Source organism: Falco rusticolus, chromosome 5 (genome assembly GCF_015220075.1).
Source record: "Falco rusticolus isolate bFalRus1 chromosome 5, bFalRus1.pri, whole genome shotgun sequence".
Classification (NCBI taxonomy): Eukaryota; Metazoa; Chordata; class Aves; order Falconiformes; family Falconidae; genus Falco; species Falco rusticolus.
In genome coordinates, this window is record NC_051191.1 from 54,711,818 (window position 1) to 54,719,716 (window position 7,899).

A 7,899-nucleotide genomic window follows, 5' to 3' on the forward strand; every position below is an offset into this window, starting at 1 on the left:
GGGAGTCGCAGCTCCGTCCAGGCTCGCAAATTCCGACAAGTAACACAGCCCTTTTATCCTCAGCTTCAAGGCCGGTTTAAGCAAACAGTTATGCTTTCAGTCACGTAGCAAGAAGCTGTATATTACAAAACTAATCTATTTTTACACTAAGGTCTAAACAAAGACAAAAGTTGTCATAGTAACATGAGATTATGGTTTAACATTTGCCTTGAGAAAGTACATCTTGCAACCTCATGGTTAAGTCTTTTCTCGCCAGACAGAACGTTCTCAAATCTGTTGCAGCAAGATCATTCCTTTTGTTAAAACCCCATTTGATCAGCAAATTACCCTTAGTTACTTATTACAGAGGATATTGCCTATTTGATAATAAAACATGTAAGTTGGGTCCCAGATTTGATTTACAATTATTAAACCAAACCACCACAGTAGTTATGAAAAGTGATAATAACTGTCATTAGAAAGCTCAAACAAGACAGGAGGAGCATGTCCTGGAAACCCAGGGCAAAATACTTGTTCCCAATCTGATGGATGGAATGATTAAACAGACATCCATAAGATATGGAACAAGGTGCAGATCCTGCATGAAATTACTAAAGACGATTTATCATGGAGTTTTAAAGCTATATGGGACAAACTGACTTCGTGGTTACCTAATTTGGAATGGTTAAAGCATGCTTTTATTATAATACTTATTGTAATAGTTTTAGGAATAATATGTGTATTACTTCAATGTTTTGTTTGGTGCTGTCAAAAAATTATCATAAGGCATAATGATTTTTTGTAGTTGCAAAAGAATTTGCAAAAGTTACTAGAAAAGGGGGGAATGAATGATGAATGATGTACCACTTATCTATAGGATGATGTACTTATGTTTATCTAAAAGTTGGGAAACGTCCAAGGACGCTTATTGCTAACATGACGGATGTACTAATTGCTAAGTCCTTGGATTTGTCATCTTTAAAAAGGCTATCTGGTCCTAAGTTCCTGTTGTTTATACAACGTGGCAAAGACAAGGACTTAAATCATGGTCACTAGTTTAGTGAGATATGTAAATGACTTCCTGGAATTGTAATGAATATATAAACGATTTCCTGGAAAATTAATGAATAGGTATGAGTTGCTTGTATAAAGAGGAGACTGAAAAATCCCCTCGGTGTGCATGACTTTGGTGGAGCGATTCCCCATGCACCCAGCGCTGCCAAATAAAGATAACCTCTGCTCACTCGAATATTGGTGACTGATTCTTTAAATCAAGGGGAAGGTGCAAGATGCAGACTAACTCAGAAAAAGTCTCTTTTAGCACATCCCATCCTCTCAACAGAGCTTGTCTTCACCTGACTTTATTTCAAAATAGCCATTTAACTTGAGGCACCCAGTATTTGTAAAGATTAGCCTGTGCACCCTTTGCACAACTGACCCAGGTTCTAAAAGTTTATTCTTTATTCTAAGACTGTATCTTCATTGATAAAAAGGGACTGTGCATGTGTGTATTCATAAAATTTCTCACTGTGAAACTCTAGGGGAGACAAACACATGGGCAATATCTCCTTCACTACTGCTAGACAAGGTCAGCATTATGCTCTAATACAGTATTTCCACTTCGGCTTGTTGTAGTGTAATGAAAACTATGAGACACTGACTTTCCTGGGATTTCCTAGAAAGACGGTCACTAAAAAGGGAAAAAAACCCTGTAATTATCTCTGTTAAAAAACACAGGCTGATACTTGCTTTTCCCTAGAATCTGTTCACATTTTTTTCTTCCTTTTCCTCCTATTTAAATACCATTCTTGAATGATGACTCATGGCAGGAAACAACTGCCTCACATCCTTGTCTAAGAGCCAGAAGGCATATATAGGTCAGCAAAGCATGTACAGAATGTCCTGCAAACTTGAATGTAATGCACTCCACATTGTAAGTGTTTATACTTGCAAGCATTCATCAGTGCTAAAAGTACCAGCAAAATGCTTGTGTCCTGGAAAAAAAAAAAAAAAAAAAAAAAAAAAAAGAAAATCCAGTAGCAAAGAATGGCATCTGCAAAGGAAGATCTGGAGCCATCCTTTCTGCAAAAGAAGCTCCTTTGTTTCTGATTACTCTTTGCTAAGTTATCCAGAGGTGCAAAAACTAGAGAACCCCATGAAGTTTAGGTGATGTGCAAATTCTGATTAAAAATAAATAAACATTAAAACTGGGTGGTGACCTAAATAGCTTCTTGTACTGTCCAGCTCTTTCTGTTGCCTTGTATACCTTTGCGGTATGACAGATAAATATCTCTGATTCATAGAGAGTTACAGCCTGTATGTGTTGAGATGTTCTGTCCAGACAGTAGTCAGGAGCGTCTTCCAATGGTATCAGGCATGATGCATGTGGAAAAGAACGTGGAGCCTAACATGAGGATAAAAGAAGTTTAAGATTTGTTCAGATCCACAGAGCTCCATCAATATAATCTGGTTTGCCATTTCACTTCCAAAAAGCCCCAACATCCACTTCATGCTACAAGCCATGCATGGGGAACTTAAACAGACTTCTGAGGACTTTACAGAGAGCTGACACTGAGCTGATGTAAAACTGGTTACTACTTTAAAACAATACAGAAAAATTGACAACTGTGCAGCCAATCTTGAAGTTGTTTTTTTCCAAGTATTACTCCTTTATATGATTCTACTGTGTTAGTTATTGTAGCTTTTTACAGTCATATTTTCCTGTTACTCAAATTGTCTTTTCCATCAGTACAATAATAGGAAAATACAAATTAAGGAAGTTGTCATTCTGTCTGTGCATAAAATGGTAAATTCACAAGTTCAAAATGTGTAAATTTCCTTGCCAGTAATCTCTCTCAGTTGAGCTGGGAATAAATGTAATACCACTTAATTATGGTGATCTCATGTTTTACCCTCTCAGCTCTTTAAGCTCTTCTGGGGCCATCTAGGAAAATTCTACCCTTTCTACTATGTATTCAGCCCTGCAGTACCAGCAAATTTAGCTGCCCTAGAACTGCAAAGACTGGTTGTCAGAAATAATTTCTAATCAGAGGAAAATATGTGTTTAAACAATGCTTACACTGCAAGGAATCAAAATCTTACCTGCCCTTCCTCTTGCCAACAAAACTACAAAAGATTGCTGGATAAATTTTGGATCTTGGACTTTTCCACAGTGAAACAAGACAGAAGGTCATCCTGTAACTACGGAGGGCCTGCATTGCTATGATGGGGAGTGGATGTGTGCCTATGCACATGTAGCATATGAAGAGTATGAGATTGAACAGAGAATGGGGAGATAGAGCTTCTTGTTTTCCCCACAAAAAACAAGTTTTGTAGCTGTTGTGCTTCAGTGTACAGGAGGAAAGAAAGCTGGAAACACTAGAAAGAGATGAAGTCTGACTTAATGCCACTCTTCTATATGTTAGTCACAGGGAGAGAAAGGTCCAGATGAGAATAATGATGCAGGTTCTTGTTTGACATACTCAGTCACTTCCCTCACAGCAGCATTGAAAATGTGTCTTTGTTAGAACATGCCAGTTATTAAATGCACACAATATCCCTGGAAAACATAAGTCACATCCAAAGGTCAAGAGACTTCTGTTCAGGCTGCAGATTTCACCTCTCTCATCTGAGGGGATAGGACTGTTTGCTTTGGACTGAAGTCACACAGGGTTTTGAAGAGGGTCAAATGAACTATGCGGAGGCTGAAATTAGCTCTATACTGCAAAAATAAAGGTTTCAGCTGGGGATCTTGGAGAAAATTCTCCATTTCAACTCTTTCAGCTTCACCCAGTTAGGCTTCTTGTTCATCAGCCTTGTCAAGGAGAGGTATCAGATCAGTAAATTCCTTTCAGCTGTGTCTTTCTCTTACCCCAGCCTCATCCTCTGTGGGTTGTGCTTGTGCTGGACAGGAAACAAGTTTCATTGCATAGTGTGATGGAAAGGGCTTCCATCTGTTCTTTATACTGTAAATTCTGAATTCTATGTAATTACTTTATCACAGGCTTTAGAATAGATCCATATAGTTTCGCAGTAGATTCCAACTGCTAAGCACTGTTCCTCCCATGCTGTTAGTTAGCCACTGAATTTGCTTTAGCAGGGTATCTCAGCCAAAGACATCTTGAAACTGTAGTGTGATGTTTACTTGTCATGCTCTAGTGCTGTGTGAACATGAGCTGTTTTGATTTGGTATTGCCAGCTGAGGACCTGCGCATGCTAGGAAATTTTGTAGGTTTCAGTTTTTACAATTTCTTCCTCATCCTGATATGTTAGTCTCCTGGCTGTCTTCAGATACTGTTAACAGTTCAAGAACAAATATGTCCTCCAGCATTCAGCTGCAATAACGCAAATTTCTCCCTTTCAGGTCTCTGCTGACAGCACAGAAAAAACGATTTTGGGGAAACAAAAGGCAGGAGATTTGAACCCTGAATGGATATAATTTTATTTTCTTCAGAACTCTCCATATTTAGGAGAGGCTCATCATAACACCATTTCCATCAGAAAAATTAATAAAACAGCTTCTTTAATTTGTAAGTCTGCCAGGCACTGTTCCAGACCCTGTGGTTTTTTAATATTTAAGATCACAAAATAGCCTGATTTTAAAGTTATCCATAATAAGTTTAAATAGCACTTATTTGTCAAAGGCGTATTTTCAAAATAACTAAAGCTATGCAAAATACCTGAATAAATGGCCAGATCATCAAGTTTTCAGGATGCTGGATACTGAATGATTTTGGAACAGTGGCCACTTGTGACCAGAAGTAATTATTATCAGAGAGTTGTTTCTCACCCTGTGTGAAACAAGTTAGATGACTGCCTCCCATTAACCAAGCAGCCGTAGATGACTGCCTGCCACTTCATCCACACACCAACCCCCTGTTTAAAAAGTTTGAGGACCCCTGTTATAGAGGAATGAAGGCAGGTTAATTAACATTGATAATATACAGCTGTGGGCTGGCTTCAGGGGCAGTGGTTGGCAGACATGGACAATGTGCAGCTATGGCTGGTTCCTGCTAAGTAGTTAAATAGCTGTAAGGAGTATGGAAGAGATGGACAGTATGAAGAGGAGGACTGGCTAGAAAAAGACCTGGAAGAAGCAGAGGGAGGAGAGAGTGTACCCTGGATGTAGGAGAGACAAGGAGAGGCCCTGGGAGAAGCAGGTGGCCCGGATGAGGAGAGGCTGGATGAAAGAGGAGCCCAGAGAACAAAGAATCTGGATGCAGCAGAGGCAAGAATCAGCGTGGACTGGCCTGAAGAGGATGGAGAAACAGCACAGACAGTAGATGAACTTCTGAAACCTTGTGGGGGGTTGGTGGCTGTACTGGAGCAAGGTGTGGGAACTGCTTATTGAAGTTAACCTGGTATGGGATGGTAAAAGCCTTGTTACAGTTGGCTAGTTTTGATAGTGCTGTGACAATTGGTGTGGCTGGACGGTGGAGGAGCAGTGTGGTCTGGCCTCTGGAGGAAGGAAAAACAGCATGCACAGTAGAATCTGACTGACAGTAAAGCCTTGTTGCAGCCTGATAACTTGTGTGTACTGCAGCAGCGATGGAGCAGATGCCCACCTGCAGCCCATGGAGGACCCCATGCTGGAGCAGGTGGATGTGCCTAAAGGAGGCTGTGACCCTGTGGGAAGCCCATACTGGAGCAGACTCCTGGCAGGACCTGTGACCCTGTGGAGAGGAGCACACACTGGAGCAGGTCTTCTAGGAGGACTTGTGACTTTGTGGGGGACACATGCTGGAGCAGTGTATTCCTGAAGGACTGTACCCTGTGAGAAGGACCCATGTTGGAGAAGCTCATGGAGGACTGTTTTTGGAAGAGTCCACCCTGGAGCAGGGGAAAAGCGTGAGGAGGAAGGATCAGCAGACAACATGTGATGATCTGACTGCAACCCCCATTCCCTGTCTCCCTGCCCTACCTAGGGGGAGGAGTTAGAAAAGCCAGGAGTAAAGCTGGGCCAAGGAAGAAGGGAGGGGTGGGGGAAGGTGTTTTAAGATTTGTTTTTATTTCTCATTATCCTTCTCTGACTTCTGATTGACAATAAATTAAACTAGTCTCCCCAAGTCAAGTCTGTTTTGCCTGTGACAGTAACTGGTGAGTGATCTCCCTGTCCTTATTTTGACCTATGAGCCTTTCATCATATTTCCTCCCTTCTGTCCAGTTGAGGAGGGGATTGACAGAGCAGCTTTGGTGGACACCTGGCATCTAGCCAGGATTAACCAGCCATACCTGTGAGGATGGATATGCACAATTTCTGCCTGTTCAACTAGGTGTTACTGCTCTTGATCAGAGATGAAGTTTGAGCAATGGGAAAAGAACAATTTTAAAATACTATATGAACTGATGTAATGGGGGGAAACTGTCAGTGAATGCCTAATAACAATCATAAAAATTTTATGTAATAAAAATATTATTTATTCAACATAATAATGATGATTTAAAGTGAATAGGGAACAGTGACAGAATTTCCTTTCACTTTGACAAGTGAAAAGCTTGCTAAAATATTAGTCATAAAATAGTATGGCTGGATATGGGCACTACGCTCCAAGAAAATACATGTTAGCTGGACAAAACCCAAAGATGAGTAACAAAAATGATAAGAAATCTAAAAAACTTAACCCAGCACTGGAATAAATGGATGTGTTTAGTCTAATGAAGAATGAGGGGAAATGTGGCTACAATTCAAATATTGAAAAAAATGCTTGCAAAAAGGAGCAGAATAATTATTTTTTATGTCCACTGGCATAGGATGAGAAGTAACAAAGTAGAAAAAAAGAAGGTAGTTTCATATTAAGAATGTTTAACAATTTTAGAAAAACTTTTTGAAATGTTAGGATAGTTCTAGATTTGTACTGAATTAATTCCAATTGGAAGTCTGTGATATAACTGTCATCTTCACTTATCTTTCCAGCCATTTTGCTGAAATGCAGATATGAGCTCAGGAAGTTTTTCCTTCATCCCTCTCTCTCCCTTGGAGCTTTATCAGGTACTTGGCAGATGACAGCCTCTATCTATTATGACTGCAGTACGCAGGTGGAAATGAAGAAGAAGAAAATGCACAATTATTGTTCAAATACTAGGCCAAGCACGAGCAAGGATGAAATTTGCTTTTCTTCATCAATTTTTGATGATGTCTATTGCCGGTTTGAAGTGCACTTGAAAAGGACATCTTTTTTTTCGTTTGCAGCTCATTTCTGTGGGGCCTTCAAGCTTATACAGGGTAGGTATTCACTTGAAGAGCATCTGAGGAATCTGCAGCCATGATTGTCACTGCATGCTCAGACCTGCAGGCTGTCTGGGTGAAGCTGTTATCTGAGATGTGTTTCAGATGGCAGAATGGCTTCATTCAAAAGTCACTGGTCTTTTTGGAAGTAGGCTTTATACTATCTGCAAGGTTGACGTCTCTAGGCTGAAATAGCAAGAACACACTGTGGGCAACCTGAAAGAGGTAGCATTTGTTTTGTGAAGCATTTGCCAAAGTTTAACGCAGACACACACACACAGAGAAAAAATATACATAGAAATAAGTAAAATACAAATAATTGCAGTGAGTACCTTGTAATGTATTCAAGGAGATCTACTTTGTCAGTTTGTGTTCTAAAATGTGCAAGGTAAATAAAAGGACTATAAGTAAATTTATTGGGGGGGGGGGGGGGGCAGGGGGGTGTTCCTGCATTTTTCATGTTTCCATACAGTCAAAGGCTGCTGGATGTAGGTCTGGGAAATCAGCCTGTTTAAAATTTTATTCTTTGTTGCACGTCACTTTTTATACACTAGGATATGTAGACAGAACCTCAGGATGCACAGAGAGTCTGACTAGTCACAATGTGACAGCACTCAAACATACAAGGAATGAGGTAGCTTAGTGTTCTCTATAAAGTCATATAAGACAGCAGATAATGCTAGATGAGCTCTGTG